General features: G+C 34.0%; 1 pseudogene; it reads left to right on the top strand.

Annotated features, from left to right (window-relative positions):
- Nucleotides 1-718: 718 nt before the first annotated feature.
- The window catches only part of LOC112311065 (large ribosomal subunit protein P1 pseudogene), a 36,642-nt pseudogene continuing 18,525 nt past the window's right edge, over nt 719-18,835 (top strand).

Here is an 18,835-nt window from a genome sequence, read left to right as displayed (position 1 = left end):
TTGTATATTATTTAGGTAATGTTTCAAATAGAAATTATATTGAAAATCTATTTTCTTTTAAAGCTGTAAAAAGGAAAAATATTAATAAAATTTGATTAATTTTAGTGTATGAGGATTAAATTTATCACAACAGTACAGTGATATTATCCAAGATTATTAATGTTCTTGATACATCCCTCCATTTGTACCTAATACATCATATAAAATTCAGTAGATATTCAAATAGTCTTTGTAGGGTGATATCAATGTACAGAAAGAAAATATCCAAACTTAATTTGGTAAATTACAATAAAATCTATCTAAATCATCAATGTCAGTTATTAAAAATAGTCAATTAAAGCATGAAATTATAAATAATTACACAATTTACACATTTTATGTTAAAATATATAAATACATATTCACTGTATGATCATGTGTTTTAGAGAGTGTTTTCTTTAGAAAGTTGGGTTTTGGTTTGTTTGTTTGTTTGCATAAACAACTTCCATAAAGGGTTATCTATAATTTTATTTTTTATCTAAAATAATCAATGACAGCAACATTTTAGTTTTTCACACAAGTTTTACAAAGTGTTTAACTTAGTTCTTCATGAAAAAGATAATTCCATTTGCAATTATCATTTTCATCTTGTTAAAATATTTAATTAAAACAGAATTATGGCATCAATCGTAACTGGCACATTGTGACTTGGAAATAAATGCAGCTGACTGGAAAGAGCATGCGGCTCAATCGGTTGGAGCAGAAGTGCACGTGGGGTCCTGAAAGAAGCATGTTCATTATTATTCTCAGTGCATCAGGAGCTTGTGCCAGTAGGTATTATAAAAAAGAATCAAGATAAATGGTTATCACAAAAGGCTAATGAAGTCAGTGATTTTGTTAAATTGGAGTGCTAATGTAAATATTGGTGGACATGATTCCCTCTGGCCCCCAGAAACAGCATTTATTATGGTGCAATGTGTAAGGTAGGTGTTCAATAAAATTTAAGTGAGTTATTCAGTGATTTCCTATTGGCTAATGACATAGTATAAACAAACCAGAGACATGCACTTTTTAACATATGTCTACACACATTGTCTATTTTTAAGGTCTTAGGATGGCAGGCTAATAGTCATTAAGAGGCACTGTTTTCTTTTTTCCTGGAGTAATTGTCTTAGAGGGTAACCATTTAGATTGGACATTGGTGTCTGGAATATCAGAAGAAAAGTTGTCACTAGAGAATGGAATTGATTGCAGAATGACATAAAAGTTAAAAAACAGAATAAAAATAATGTAATAGAATTGAAATTAAAATCTGTACACAAAAGAAAAGTCATACAAGAAGACAACAAATAGTTTCTTGGTACTATTGACATTTTGGCCAATTATTTGCTGTGGGGCTACAAAAAGTTTAGCAGCACCCCTGGCCTCTACCCACTAGGAGCTAATGGCAGCAGATAGCCAGCATGTTCAAGATATCCAAATCAATAACATTATTGGTGACAATGAAAACTGTGTCTTTTATTTTATGGAAAAAATATAACAGACATTTTGCCCAACCAAATATTACAATGGCTGAAAGCAAAAAACAAACACAAAATAAAAAAGAAAAAGTCAGCTTAGGATTCTAATTAAGTAAAACTATCTTTTAAAATGCAGGAGAAATGAAGACACTTCTAGATAGACAAAAACACAAGAAATTCAATACTACCTACATCTGCCTTACAAGAAATGCTAAAGAAAGTCCTCCAGGTACTGCAAAGCCAAGCATATGAGGACTTGAAGATTTGCACTAACGGCAAATGCATGAGAGAATACAAAAGCTAGTATTATTGTAATCTTGGTTTGTAACTCCACTTTTTGTTATTCATATAATTTTAAAGACAGATTCATAAAAAATAAGTCTTACAAATAATTTTTATACACTTAGTAACCCTTGTCTTCAAACTCTTCAGAAATCCTTAGTTATATATTCCTTAGATTTATAATGTCCAACATAGGAAACAGAGCCCTCATATATCTCTATGGATTTCAACTGTAAAAATTAATCCTTAGTCTGTGTTTTTAGAAGACCAAAATAGCCCTGGCTGAAGGGAACTCATGGTCAAAGGCATGGGTAAAGAATAATGTTAGGCTTTACTCAAGACTTAGCCGGAATATAAAGGGAGAAAACAAGGCTTGAAAAATGAGTCAGCAAGGGGAAAGAGCATCCCCAATGACAAGCTGAAAAGTGCCTGGTTCTGAAACCTAGTATGGTGGAGGCATGGACCAGCTGGGGAATGCCTTGACTCAGGAAAAGAACATAAAATCATTGTATTGATCCACTAAAAAAATAAACGCTACACAGTAACTCTCAGCCTCCCCCTTGATTACATTTCTGAACACAGATTATGGTTCCGAAGTACTGGTTCTCCACCAGCAATCCAAAGGAATGACTTGGTGAATGATTGCAGATCCTACACTACCTGTTCTATCATCTGTAAAGGAGAGCTGATTGAGTCCACAATGGTGTCAGGTGACCACCATGCCAATGCCCTAATTAAAAATAGTGCTTGACTACTAAGTGAAAGCAGATGTCATAGATGTCCCTTCATGATCCTTTCCTTTTCTGTTTCACCACATTTAATTACACTTGCATACATCTCCATATATTATCCATCTGTCAATGCAATACATCATCATTTCCTGAAAACCCATGGTGAAAACCGCTAGTTTTCTACCCAAAATAAGCTCTTCCTGTTTACTTAGTAACAGAACTCTCATCTTACTCAGGTGGCAATGTAAACAGCTTTAAACAGTTCGTCCCAGTCCACCTTACAGATTCATATGGCATGTAAAGTAAGTGTTGCGGATACGTTAAAAAGCAGCATGTATTGTATGGGACGCTTGAATAACTTCCTTAAAAAGGTGGAGGAGAGCTCTCCCACTTCTTACTTTCCTGCTTAGAATCTGAAAGGATCATGAGGCCGATTTGAGAATGGAAGACTGGTCTAAGGACAACAAAGCAAAAACAGAACAGGACATATGTTTCTTGTAAATGAGCTATTATACCATATCTGAAATGCATTCCTCTGGATTTACTTACAAAAGAATCAATTAATATACAGGGTTTGGCAGAAGTAAACCTGCTTGAGTGTGGTTGGTAGGGTAATAATATGGCTGTAATATATTTTTAATTTGGACATTTCACCTAAAATGTCATATGGTGTGCTTGAGTGTGATATTGTTATGTTACAGAGTCGCATGCTTATGATTTTGTAATAAAATATTTTGTAATAAAGGGGACTTTATTTGTTCCAGACCCTGTATTTTAAATTATATATTTTTCTGACTATTGTTACTGGAGGTAAATGTCATTCCTGTCATATACACAGACTAACTTTTAATAAAAATTAAATAATCCACTTTAATTTCAGAATATTAATTATTTTGTTTTTATTTTAGAAGCTGTTTTTCCCTCTCTAAAATGATTTGATGTAATTAATTTCTCCTTCCTATAAATAAATTTGCCAATATTATTCACCTGAAAAAATATTTATTTAATTATTTTGGGCCTGGATGGAATATCACATAAAATATAAAGACTTCCCAAATGTTTCTCCTCCACTCATTGCCACATTGCAATGACCTCCTCTGCTTTGCTCTCATAATTTCACCACTTTCTACTCTAAATTGATTAGCTTTTACACATGAGAATTGTATGAGAATTTTGAAGATGTAAACCATCTTACCTATTTTGGATGTAAACACACAACACATGTCAATTTAGGTCATCCACAGATGCACAATATATATTCAATATTAAATCTTAATTATTTAATGTCTGTAAGTAATCCTGGGAAGTGTTCAAAATGTCACCAATATTTGAAATATATATTATTTATGTATATGTGTCTGAATTATATATATTACATGCATTTAATATATATTATAAGTATATTCGATATATATATAATATCAACCCTACCCCTAAAAAGAACCACGATTTTGGTGAGAGTCCTGAAATAATACTTAATCATTGCTTATTCATTTCCAATCATTTCTAAATTTAAATGAAACATTTTTTAAATGTTAATTAGCTACCTAGACAGTTCAGCTGGTTAACCACCTCAATTTTAAAATGACATTTAATCAAGGGAAAATGTGAAAAAAAAAAGTGTATTTCTTTCCAGTGTTCTTCTTTTCTTGAATGATAAAGTACTTAAGGAACTTCACAAGTGAATTAATTCATCCACGATTTACCAAGATCCAGATGATAAACATTTTCACTTGAAACTCTCACAATTCTCATGAATTTAAACTGAAGTTAACACTACCCAGACCAGTTCATATTCCATTGTCTTTATTTTGTGTATTACTGTTTTAATCTCTTGGTTCATAACATGATGAAATGTCACTTTGTTACATAAATCAATTTTGTCTGTCACATCTTTCTAATTATCTTCCATACCCATCCTACTGTTTCTATTTCTAGAGTTACTATGCTGGTCCATGGCCTCAATTATTGCATTATTTTTACTGGTTTATACCATGTTACCTAACCTAGAATTTACAATGACTCTTTGCTGCATAGAGATAAAATTCCTCTGACTTAAAAAGGCCTCCATATTTCTTCCTTGCAATTTGTCACAGTGCTAATTTACACCCTCTTTTGAGTCCCTAAAACTTTCATATTACTTTGTTATCCCAAAATATATATGTTGCTGTATGCTGTACTTCATAATCTCATATTCCTTCTTTTAGGTATGTTTTTCATTCTTCTGAGGATCTCAGATCTTTGTGCTGTCTTAATGTCTTCCTATTTCCTAGTCACTTCTTTTAATGTTAGGAGTCATCTTCATTATCTGCAATTTCTCACCTCTTCTAATCAGTTACCTCATTACACAGATAACAAATGGCCAGAATGAATGGCACATGAGTGGTTTTCTGTCTTTTTAATGGGATTTAATCTGTGGACTTGATGGGCCTCTCATTCAGAGGCTTTGCTCTCAATGTCTGCTTGCTTGTTGTGTTGTGCTGTTTGTTTGCCTGTTTGCAGATTATTAGATGTCTGAACACTTGTTTGGAAGAAAACAGAAAAGCCAGTTCAATAAAAAAAAAATGATATAATTTAGGAATAATGATAAGAGATATTGAATTCATGGACATATATTTAGTGGTGGTAATATTGTCAATGTTCTCAAGGATCTTTAACGTTATCTAATAAAATATTCACAATAATATTTGAAATAGGTATCATAGTTTTATATTTAAAGAGGAAAAATTGAAATTGAGAGGTTATTGTTTGCATAACTCACTTACTCTGCAAATGGTGGTACAGTAATATGCACTGAAATCTATTTCACCGGAAAATTTATTCCAATGCAAAGCTGTGATTTTGGTTTAAAAATAAGAGAAATTTAAAATATATGTTGAAGAAGTTTTTTAGTTTTTCTTGCTCACTATGGTAGCATAACAATTAGAAATCCTAGAAAGGAGGAACATGAAATACTGTCTATTTAATATAACAAATAAATCAAAAGGAAGTATTAGTCTCCTTTGAACTGGAACTTTCAGGGAGCTGAACTCTGGCCAATCTCTCCCTTTCACTTTTGGAAGCGATAGCAGAGCATAAGCAGCTGGGTGAACGTGGCAGTCACTTATGTGAAGAAAATAAATTTCTCATTTGTTTCAAAAGTAATAACCAAAAACTCCTTTAATTCTTCATGGACAATTTAGAAATATGATGAAGATAGGATCACTGCATAATTATTGTTATTTTTTGCAGCTAATAGACACAGGTTGATTGCACTTACAAAGACAATCACACGTTAACAAGCTAACCCTTATGTAATTAACCCAGTACAAACACACAGATTAATCAGTCCTCTCCATCAGGGCAGCCTGGTTTGGGAAAAAAAAAAAAAATCCCTCACATCTAAAACCAAACAACAACAAAAGAGAACATGGAGAGAAAGATATAATTGTGTTGCTTTTCTAAGTCATTTTTAAATGACATATATGAGCAATATAAATATAATTTTTTAAAAAACATATAGGGTTTATTGTTTATATTTTTCTGGGAAATTTAGATCTTTTACCAAAATATTAATGGAATTTTACATAATAAATCATGGGATTGGTCTCTGTAAGTGTAGTGTAAATCTCAGCCATGCTCGAGGGCACTATGAGTCATTTACCCAAAATGGCCAAAATCAGCATTGGAGGTAGCAACTATAAGATATCACATGTTAGGATATGGGAAGTATAAGTAATTTGTGGAAACATTTGCTTATACTTTTTCATTCTTCTTTTTAAAAATACTTATTTTACTTCATTTAAGTAGAGTCAAAAAGAAACTTAAATTACTTTACTTAAATTACTCCCTTAAAATCTTCCTCCATTACCTATCACCAGCTTTTATAAATGAAAAAAACCCCAAAAAACTCACAAAGAGGGCTTGAATTGAGAAGTTACATCTTCCCAGTCATAAGTATTCAGCATCAGTGGTAATTCCCTCATGAAGATATTCTGTATGTACAACAAAAGATGTCAATTCCTTTGATGGGGTAATATAATTCAACAATATAAAAGTGTTAGAAAAATAAACACAATTGAAAAGGAGTAACAAAACACATGTGGAAATATGTTGATGTGACATTTATGACTCTCAATTTAGTTTTGACACATTTATAAAAATGTTAAATGTTAGGAAAAAACATAGTTATTTCCCAATTTTTCTTTATCATTATTTAGGCTTACTTAGTGCTGAAATTAAATTAATTTTAACCTCTTATAATTAAATCACATTCAGTTTGGGGTGTCCACATGTCCAAGCTACTGTGGAACATAAGACTATATAGTAAACAACAATAATTTAAGGTTATAAGGACCCTGAAGAATAACATACTAGCATCTTTCATAGTGAACATGGCAATATCCTAGGAAGTTAATCTAGCCACTATCACAGAAGTATTTATTGTCCTAAACTAACACCTCTAATTCCTTTTACTTTGTTCTCTCAGAACATAATCATGCTGCTCACCGAAGCAATTTGTTATTCTGCCGTGACTAAGAGATTTCAGTTTTTCATCTATATTAACACTACAGTTAAGGAAGTATTTAGATTTTCAAACCCTTAATTGGAATCGATTATTCCATTTTCTGGCAACCTGTATCTATACCTAAAGGCATAGTCAATCAAGTCCTGTGCATACTCCCTCATTGTGAGGTGTGGTGAAGAATATGTTCAGAAGAAGAGAGGAAGAGGAAGCTGTAAAGTCCAATGTATTTTCAAACAGTGTGTTATTTTTCTTAAATGATCTTTTGTCAATGTGTCATGTCAAATCATTTCATTTTTAGCTTGTTATGATATATTTAAACTGCAGTAAATTAAGACATTCATACCTAGTTCGCAACACTACACATTGCCACTGTCACCAAATCCTGTTCATGTCACTAGTTGCATTGTGCTAAGTGATAGGATGGTTTCTTTTTGTCACAAAAGTTGATTAAGCTGCATTTATATATTCAACCCAACTGTATCACTATGATAAAATATCAAATGTATCTTAAATTAGAAAACTCGGTAGTCTTCTAATTAGAAACACCCACAGTTGATGAATTTCCTACTCAAATTAGAGAATATTTTCTTCTCCACTCTAAATAACAAGCTTTACCTGGAAAATATATGCACAATTCGATATTATAAAGCTGTCTACTTTATTTTAAACCCCCTTGTTGATAAAGAACAATGGTGGACATAAATAATCAGAGATGATCTTATATTGCATGAAAGCTCATACATGTTCTACATAGCCATTGTGGTTGCAGAGGAATAAGTCTCAGAGAGACCTAATCCCAAATGAAACTCTTTGTTTAAGGAAAACAAAATTCATGAGTAGCATCACAGTGCTCTAGCACTTATATCAGTCAGAATATAACCAAATAAGTATATCAGTGAAAGTCTTTTAAATAAAATATGCACATTTAACAGCAAAGAATGCAATACAATATAATTTTGAGCATTAGACCAGTGTGAAAAAAAGTAAACTAATTTTGGATTCATTAACCTAAATGCTATTGTTGACGTAAATGACTTAAGTTTTTAGCATGATGGTTACCATCTAGGAGACTGAGAGCGCTAATTTTTAAATAATTAAAATTTTACTTACAAGTACACTCATCACATTCTATACGCATATATTTTTTTGAGGTTGATCTGAATTTAGTCACCCTGTCACTTTTCTGTAGCAAATATACAAATCTGATTACTATGGTAATTTTGAAAAACACCAAAATATCATAATAGCTATTAGATGAAAGGCATAAGAAATCATTTGTGATATATTGATAACAAGCCTGTGCTACAATATATAATTGTATTCAAAGATGTTTCCTTAATATATCAAAATATTATGAATTCTAGGTTTATTTCTAAATAATTGGGAAGTGAAGTTTTACATATAGTATTGTTTGATAGAAGAAAGTATTTTTTGATGATCAGATTATCAAATTATGACATAGCTCCAAATTCTGCTATTTCCTCCTTTGTGTGGAAATATAGTGAAAAATCACCGACATCAAAGCTCACTGAGTTAAATTTTATTATGCCTAAACAAGGGACTTAGATCAGATACCGTGTGGGACAAAAGTAGGTTTACAGTTGTTGATATGGAAAATAATGTAATAATTAATAAATAAGAATACAAGAATAATGTCTGTGTTTTGCATACTTTAAACTGTAGAACTACTTTTGCTTCACCCTATATTATGGTTCTTTATTTTTTTTTTTGATTCTAGAAGACTTTTGCTTCTTAGAATATATTAACATCACCCAAAAAGCCATAAAAATTTAGCTCCTCAAATGGATATAATGTAAAGTTATATTTTTGTGGTTATTGTTGTGCTTTTTGTTTTTTTTTAAATAAGAAAAAAATTTTAAGGTTAAAAAGTAAAATGTGAGATCTTGTGAATATGAACTCAATATGCAAAATCAGAAAGGAATAAAATAGTTTATAACATTTAGAGAAATAAAATAATTTTAGTATGATGAAGGCAACCAAGTTTGTGTTTAAAGTTATGTATACTGGGCTGGAGTGAAGAATTTGAAAATATCTAGTTAGAAAATACGCTAGAACCAGATAATGATAGACATTACATGCTATGCTATGGAGTTTGGACTTTGACTCTAATGCCTGAAAAGAAAATAATTGTGAATGGTTCTAAATACCTACTCAACATATTAACATGGTCAGGTTTTTTAAAAAATATCTTCACTTTTAACTCTTAAAGGAAGGCAAACATAAAACATAATGAAATCTACATTGATTATTCATTGTTTGGTTTTGTTAGAAAAGAAAATTACACAATAAATTTAAATGAAGTAATTGAATCTTTGGATATCTGCCTTTGATATCATGGGAGCTAAATTTAATCTCAAATTCTACCCATTTCTTTATATTTCTTAATAGTTTCCTTTAAAATAAGAAGAGAAACATTTATTAATGGTTCCGTAAATGATCATATATTTTGAATTATAATGTAAATTTTATTAATAAGTAACATTGTTTAGTTGATTACTGCCTGCGGAGTACAGTGCTTTGGTCTTTGTATCAGTTTTGACCCGTGGAATTGTAACACTACTCTAAGAAGATTTCAGAGATTTAACCTCCCTGCATGTAACCTATTATAGTGGCTGAAGTGAAAACACAGTTAAACTTTCCTCAAAAATGATGCATTTGCAATTCCAAGATGGCTGCAGAGTAGATGGAAGCAGTGCCTACTTGCTCCCAGCCTCAAATTGCATTTACAACTAGATTACTTATCAATCAATCTGAAGACCCAATTGCAGGCTAGCTGATCTGAACTATAATGACCAAGGATTACAGGTGAATTTGCCTAGAGACTGGTAAAAAGGACAGATATGTGAAAAGGGATAAACCCCATGCAGGTGTGATGGTGGCTGAGAAGCCAGAGGGATATCACAACTGCAGAACTCCTTCCCTCTAGGAGCATGTGGACTCTCAATCCCATACCGGACTCCCCAACCCAGAGCAACAGAGATGGGAAGTGGGGCCTGTGTTGCATCTGGCAGTGGGAATTAGTGGGGACTTAGTCCTACTGGGAAACTCAAACTGCACCCTCCCAGGAACAAACTCTCTTATTGTTACAGCACCTGGGGAGTTCTCTGTCCAGATTCCAACTGATGGTGAGGTAATTCTTCTGTTTTCATATACTACAGAGTGGGCTTCTGACTGCACCCAGAAGTGACTTTAAGGGGGCTTCTACTTTCTGGGAAGACCCAGACAGTCACTAAACTGTGTGTCTTGGCTAAGAGGACTGGTCCCCCCAACCCCAAGTGCACAGTGAGCACCCCTACCACCACCACCTACTTGAAACACTCAGCCTGTCCTGTCCTCCAGAATTTGATCACACAGGGATAGGACTTTAGACAATATTCTGCTGGGGTTGGCAGCACAGGGGAGCCATGCTGGGTGAGAGTTTTGGCACTGCCCTCTCAAGACCAGCCATGTGGAGAAATCAGTGTTTTGCACAGGGCTGACATTTAGCTCCAACCTGCTTGGTTTGGGGAACTGCACAGAGCTGGGATTTTTAGACTGCTCCTCCTGGGAAGGATCTGTCTGGAAGCCAGATAGGTGAGTTCTGGGCTCTGTCGCTATGTTGTGGGAAGACAAACCCAAGCCCAAGCTCCCCTGTGAGGTCAGCCATGCTACACCAAGAAGGAGTGGTGTCTGCCCTCTTTCTGCAGGCTTGTGGGAACCACCCTCTATGGGACACAGATTGGATCAACCCTTCCAACTACTGGACACACCTGTGGAGTACAATTCCATTAAAGGTAGGAGGAGCTGCTCAGAGTGTGGATATTAAAAGTGTGAAACCCTGGGAGGGGATCTCTCTGCATAATCCCTAAGTATGGGACAGACTAGCTCTATATAGGCTAGTCTGGGCTCATTCTACAGTCTCTCTTTGGAAGGCTCTGGAGGAAGACCAGGAAACCTCAGAGGCAGGCAGAGTAGCTGACAGGTGGAGGTGGATCGCAGAGACCTTTAGTTACTTTACAGATCTATTCCCAGCTCTAAGCAGGAAGAAACTGACCCTTTTACATAGATTGGCCCCTCCCATGTACACTAAGGTCAAGTAGGTGCAGACACAAATAGTGAACACTGTGGTAACTACATACAGGCATCTCAAGGCCAGTTATACACAATGTCTGACAGTGACCTGTGTCAGAACACCACCCAAGTGGACCCAGAACCAACACAAGTAATGGTGGGCTTCAGACCACACTAAAGATCAATGAAACTTTCCACACATATGGCACACCCAAAGGGATATTCTGGAAGGCACCAGACCTGCTGGGAAGAACCTCTTCTCAGGTGCAGCAGCCACACAGCATCTCATGCACAGTGATTGAGGTTCATTGTATAATCAACCAGACTGAAGAGTTAACTCCACCTGCTAAAGGGCCAACAACATTCAAGCCTCAACTACAGCAGAAGATGCACATCACCCATAAGAAACATTGTTGAGTCATGAAGCTTAGGTGATCAGCTCAACAAAACACCATCATCATAAAACCATCATAACAGGTCTGGGAGTCATAGCAGATCTACCAAATACACAGAGAAAAAACGGGGAGATGAAGAAGAAGAAGAGAAATCCACCCCCCCTCCACACACACACACACACACACACACACAGAGACACAACAGAATGATGAAGTGAAATGAATAAAATGGAAGCAACCAAAACACCACACGCAGAGTTTAAAAGACTGGTTTTAAGAATGCTCAAGGGCCTTAGGGAAAGAATGGGTAATCTCAGTAAGAATTTAAATATTAAAAAGAACACATAGTCCAGCAAGCACATAGAGTCCCAGATAAGGTAAACACGAATAGGTCCACACCAAGACACACCATAATTAAAATGGCAAAGGTTAAATATAAATAGAGAATCTTAAAAGCAGCAAGAGAAAAGAACTTAGTTACCTACAGGGAAATACCTATAAGGCTGTCAGCTTATTTCTCAAAAGACATTTTAGAGGCTAGAAGGGATTGGCAAGAAATATTCAAAGTCATGAAAATCAGGGATCTATAGCCAAGATTGCTCTACACAGCAAAGCTATCATTTAGAATTAAAGGGCAGATAAAGATCTTCTCAGACAAGAAAAAACTAGAGGAGTTCATCCTCACCAAACCACTATTATATGAAGTGTATAAGGGATTTATTTAAGAAAAAGAAAATCAAAATTATGAACAGTAAAGTGGCAGTAAACACATACCTATCAACAACTGAATCTAAAAAAAAATAAGCAAGCAAGAACAGAGATAGAATCTTGGATATGGAGAGGATTTTGATGGTTGCCAGATGTGAGCGGGTTTGGGGGAATAGGTGAAGGGGTGAGGGAATTAAGAAGTACAAATAGGTAGTCACAGAATAGCCATGGGGATGTAAAGTACAGTATGGGAAATGGAGTAGCCAAATAACTTATATATGTGTCATGCATGGACATGATCAAAAGGGTGGGGATTGCCTGAGGGAGTGGGGGGTGCTGGGTGGGGTGGGGCAAAGGGGGGAAATTAGGACAATTGTAACAGCATAATGAATAAAATATAATTTAAAAAAGGACATATAAACCAAAAAAGAACCAGTCAGAAATGGAGAATACAATTTCTGAAATGAAGAATACACTAGAAGAAATCAAAAATAGGTTAGATGAAGCAGAAGATCAAATCAGTGAATTAGAAAACTAGATAGCAGTAAGTACCCAAGCAAAGAATGGAAAGGAAAAGAGAATCAAGAGATATAAGGAAAGTCTAAGAGATCCCTGGTAAAACATCAAGTGTAACAACATCCACCTAGGAAGGGTATCAGAAGCAGAAGAGAGTGAGCCAGAGAAAAAAGAACCTGTTTGAAACTTATTTCTTCTGGTGAAGTAAAAGTCATACAAGCTCAGGAAGCATTGAGAGTTCCAAATAATATGAATCCAAAGAACCCAAAGTAAGGCACAACATAATTAAAATGGGAAAGGATAAAGACAAAGAGAGAATCTTAAAGGCAGCAAGAGAAGACAGATAGTTACCTACAAGGGAGTTCCCAAAAGGCTGTCAGCTGATTGCTCAACAGAAACATGTTAGGCCAAAAGAGATTGGCATGAAGTATTCAAAGTGATGAAAAACAAGGGCATACAACCAAGAATACTTTACACAGCATGGCTATCATTTAAAATTCAGGGTGAAATAAAGAGTTTTCCATACAAAAACAAACAAACAGAAATGAAAGAAATTCATTAACATCCATCTAGTATTGCAAGAAATATTAAAGGAACTGTTTTAAAAAAGAAGAAATAGAGAGAAAGGAATGTAGGAATAAAGAAATAAATTGTAATAAATAAGTACTTATCAATAATAACCTTAAATGTAAATGGATTAAAATCTCCAATCAAAAGGCATAGAGTAGCTGAATGGAAAGGAAACAAAAGCCATATATATGCAGTCTACAAGAGACCTACCGTAGAACAAATTATGCATACAGGCTGAAAGTGAAAGGATGGAAGAAAATATCTCCTGCTAATGGAAACAACACAAAACAAAAGCTGGGGTAGAAAAACTTGTATCTGACAAAATAAACTTCAAAACAAAGGCCATAAAAAGATATAAGTATGTCACTACATAATACTAAAAGGATTGATTCAACAAGAGGATATAACTTTTCTAACATATATATACCCCATAAAAGAGCACCTAAATATTTAAAGAAAATCTTGGTGGATTTTATGAGATAGATAGACAAATTATGCTAAGGAATTTTCACACTCCACTATCATCAACGGACAGATCTTCTATACTATATATATATATATATATATATATATATATATATATATATATATATATATATCAACAAGCACACAGTGACCTTGAATGACACACTAGATCAGATAGAATTAAATGATATTTACAGAGAATTTTATCTCAAAGCAGAAGAATATACAATGTTCTAAAGTACACATGGCTATTCTCAAAGATAGAACACATGTAAGAACAGAAAATAATTTTAAGAAATTAAAAAAATAAAATCATATCAAGGATCATCTCAGATCACAGTGGCATGAATCTAAAAATCAACTCCAATTAGAAAATACTCAAAAAACATTCAAATACTTGGAGGTTAAACAGCATTTTACTAAATAATGCATGGATTATCAATGAGATCAAGGAAGAAATTTTTAAAAATTACCTTGAAGAAAATGTAAATGAACGCTAAAAACACCAAAATCTATTGGACACAGTAAAAGCAGTCCTGAGAAGGAAATTCATGTCAGTACAGGCCTGCTTCATAAGACAAGAAAAATCTCAAATAAACAAATTAACACCATACCTAAAAGAACCAGAAAACAACAAGAAATATATCCCAGGAGGAAGTAGAAGGAAGGAAATAAGAAAGACCAGAGTGGTAATAATAAATTATAAAGAACAATACAAAAGATCAATGAAACAAAGAGCTGATTCTTTGAACAGAAAAACAAGATTGACATACCTTTAATCAGACTCATCAAGAAATTAAGAAAATGGACCCGAATAAATAAAAACAGAAATGAAAATAAGTAACAACTGTTAATACAAAGGATTATAATTACAATAGTCTGAACAACTACAAACCAATGAATTAAACAATGTGGACAAAATGGATAAATTCCTAGAAACATACAATCTTCCAAAAATGAATCAGGAAGAATCAGAAAATATGAATAGACTGATTATAAATAATGAAATTGAGGCAGAAATTGAAAAACTCTCAGTAAATAAAAGCCTTGAACCAGGTGGCATCACCTGCAAATTATATTAAATATTCAAAGAGGACCTAACAGCTATCTTTCCCAAACTATTTCAAAAAATTCAAGAGGAGGAAAAACTCCCAAGTTCTTTTTTAAAGAGCCCAGTGTTATCATAATTCCAAAACCAGATAAAGAAACAACAAAAAAGAAAATAATTGGCCAATGTATCTAATGAACATAGATGCTAAAATTCTCAACAAAATATTAGCAAACCAGATCCAGAAAAATATCATACACCATGATCAATTGGGATTTATCCCAGGATGAAATATTGGTACAATATTAGGAAAACCACAAATGTTATACATCAATACAAAATGAAAGACAGAAATCATATGATCATATTAAAAGAATCAAAAAAGCATTTGATGAAATCCAGTACCAATTTATGATAAAAAAAAAAAAAACTTTCAGCAAAGTAGGAATAGAGGAATCTTACTCAACATAAAAAGGCCATATATGAAAAACCTACAGCCAACATCACATTCAGTGGGCAACAATTAAAAGTGTTTCCTGTAATATTAGGAACAATACAGGGATATCTTTTTACACCATGCTTATTCAACACAGTACTGGAAGTCTTAGCCACAGTGAATATACAAGAAAAAGAAATAAAAGGCATCCAAATTGGAAAGGAGGAAGTAAAACTGTCATTATTCACAGATGATATGATATTGTACATAGAAGACCCTGAAGAATTCACCAGACAACTACTAGACTACTAGACCTAATGAATGAATTTGGCAAAATACCAGGATATAAAATCAATATTCAGAAATCAATTGCATTGGTACACACTGATGATGAACTATCAAAAAAAGAAACTAAAAAAAAAAATCTTATTTAATATTGCAACAAAAAGTAAGTTCCTAGAAATAAATTTAACCAGGAGGTTAAAAACCTGTACTTGGAAAACAGTAGGACATTGAAAAAAGAAACTGAGAAAGACACAAATAAGTGGAAACATATACCATATTCATGGTTTGGAAGAATTAACACCATTAAATGTCCATACTACCCAAAGAAAAATATAGATTCAACACAATTCCCATTAAAATACCAATGTCATATTTCACAGACCTAATACAGATATTCCAAAAGTTTATATGGAACAGAAAAAGACCACAGGTGGTCTCAGCAATCTTGAGAAAAAAGTACAAAGTTGGAGGATCACTCTACCTAATATCAAATTATAATACAAGGTCAGTATAATAAAAATAACCTGATACTAATATAAATACAGGCATACAAATCAATGGAACAGAATAGAGGGCCCAGAAATAAACCCACATCTTTTTGGTTAATTACTACTTAACAAAGTTTGCAAAAGTATGCAATGGAGTAGGATAGTTTCTTCAATAAATGGTGTTGGGAAAATTGGACAGATACATGCAAAAAAAAATGAAACTACACCACCATCTTACAAAATACATAAGAACACACTCCAAATGAATAAAAAACTTAAATATAAATCATGCAATCATAAAATCCTAGAAGAAAATATAAGCAGTAAAATCTTAGACATCTTGCATAGCAATATTTCTGTGGATATATCTCTTCAGATCAGGGAAACAAAGGTAAAAAATAAACAAATGGGACTACATGAAATTAAAAAGCTTCTGCATAGCAAAAGAATAACCATCAATGAAATGAAGAGGGAACCTAATATATGAGAGAACATATTTGCCAAAGATATATCTGATAAGTGGTTAATCTCCAAAATATACTAAGAAATTATGGCCTGGCTGTTGTGGCTCAGTGGTTGAGTGATGGCTTGTGAATCAAAAGGTCACCAGTTGGATTCCAAGTCTAGGGTACATGCCTAGGTTGCAGGCCAGGTCCCAAGTAGGGGTCACATGAGAGGAAACCACACATTGACGTTTCTTTCCCTCTCTCTCTTCCTCCCTTCCTCTCTCTAAAAAATAAATAAATAAAATCTTAAAAAAAGAAATTATGCAACTCAACACCAGAAAGACAAATAATCCAATTTAAAAAAGGGCAAAGGACATGAATAGACACTTCTCCAAAGAGGACATATAGATGGCCCATAGACAAAGAAAAGATGCTCAACAACTCTAATCATCAGAAAAATGCAAATTAAAACCACAATGAGATACCATCTCACACTTGTCAGAATGGTTATCATCAATAAATCAGCAAACAGCTAGTGCTGGTGAGGATGTGAAGAAAGGGGACCATAGGCCACTGTTGGTCGGGAATTCAGACTGGTGTAGCCTCTGTGGAAAACCGTGTGGAGTTTGCTCAAAAAATGAAAATGGAACTGCCTTTTGACCCAGCAATTCCAATTCTGGGAATATTCTCTAGGATTCCTGAAACACCATTCAAAAGAATATATGTATCCCTTTGTCCATAGTAGGATTATTTATAATAGTCAAGAACTGGAAACAGCCCAAGTGCCTATCAATAGATGAGTGGATAAAAAAGCTGTGGTATATTTACACAGTGGAATACTACATGGCCATAAATAAGAAGGAAGTCTTACATTTTGCAACAGCATGGATGGACCTGGAGATTATTATGCTAAGTGAAATAAGCCAGAGGTTGAAAGACCAATAACATATGATCTCACTTATATGTAGAATTTAATGAACGAAATAAAATGATGGACAAAATAGGGACATAGGCATAGATACATGATGCAGACTGACAGCTGCCAGAGGTGTGGGAGGAACTGGATGAATGAAGGTGAAGGGATTGGCCAAAGGACATATATGCATAACCCATAGACACAGACAGCAGTGTGGTGATGGCTGGAGGAAAGGGTGGGGAGAGTGAGGAGGGAGGAGGTGGGTAAAGGAGGGAAATGGGGACATCTCTAATAGAGTAAATTAATACAAATATAGCATAAGTAATAAATGCAAACAAAAATCATTTGTATGTCATTGACTATTGTGTACAACATAATTGCTTCATTCATATATTAGTTGCCTTTTTCACTACCTTTAAGTTTCTGGTCCATTTTATTTTTATAATGTATAATGCTAGAAAATCCAGCCGACTAGGGGAGCCACCTAAGAGCATGTATTTTCCTGCTATTTGGGTGAAACAAAGTGAGGACAGAAGGATAAGATGAAATTGCTCATCTTCCAGAGAGAACAGCAAATTTTGTACTCTTTTTATAGTCGATCAGAATGTTGATAATACCTGGAGCTTTCTGTCATTTTACTTTAATTCTTAATTTAGATCTAGTGGTAGTACAATAATTTAATATTGAATAGTGTTTTAAATTATTGTTTAAACATTTTTCTATAGTACCCAATTCTTCAAAAGCTAATGCTTATTATTAGTAGAGTAAGGTGAAATAATGGTCTATGGATACCTTATCTTTGAGCCCTGTATGTAAGAGCAGAAAAGTTGAATGTTTTGAAATATATTTTATTGATTAGGCTATTACAGTTGTCCCATTTTTGTCTTCCCCTTTACCCCCCTCCACCCTGTATACTTGCTCCTTCCACCATCCCTGCCCCTTAGTTCACGTCCATGTGTTGCACATATAAGTTCTTTGGTCTCTCCAATTCCTATACTATTCTTAACCTCTTTTTATCTATTGTATGCCTACCAATTGTGCTTCTTATTCCCTATACATTTTTTCTCCATTCTCCCCCTTCTCCCTCCCCAATGATAGCCCTCCATGTGACCTCCATTTACATGATTCTGTTCCTGTCCTAGTCACTTGATTAGTTTTGTTGTTGTTGTTGTTGTTGTTGTTGTTTGGGTTAAATTATTGATAGTTATGAGTTTGCTGTCATTTTACTGCTCATAGTTTTGATCTTTTTCTTAGATAAGTCCCTTTAACATTTCACATAATAAGGGTTTGGTGATAATGAACTCCTTTAGCTTACCTTGTCTGGGAAGTGCTTCATCTGCCTTTCCATTCTAAATGATAGTTTTGCTGGATAGAGTAATCTAGGTTGTAGGTCCTTACTTTTCATGACTGAATACTGCTTTCTAGCCCCTTCTTGCCTGCCAGGTTTCTTTTGAGAAATCAGGTGATAAATC

The sequence above is a fragment of the Desmodus rotundus genome, chromosome 13, assembly GCF_022682495.2.
Source record: "Desmodus rotundus isolate HL8 chromosome 13, HLdesRot8A.1, whole genome shotgun sequence".
Classification (NCBI taxonomy): domain Eukaryota; kingdom Metazoa; phylum Chordata; class Mammalia; order Chiroptera; family Phyllostomidae; genus Desmodus; species Desmodus rotundus.
This window is presented reverse-complemented; position numbering and strand designations above follow the sequence as displayed.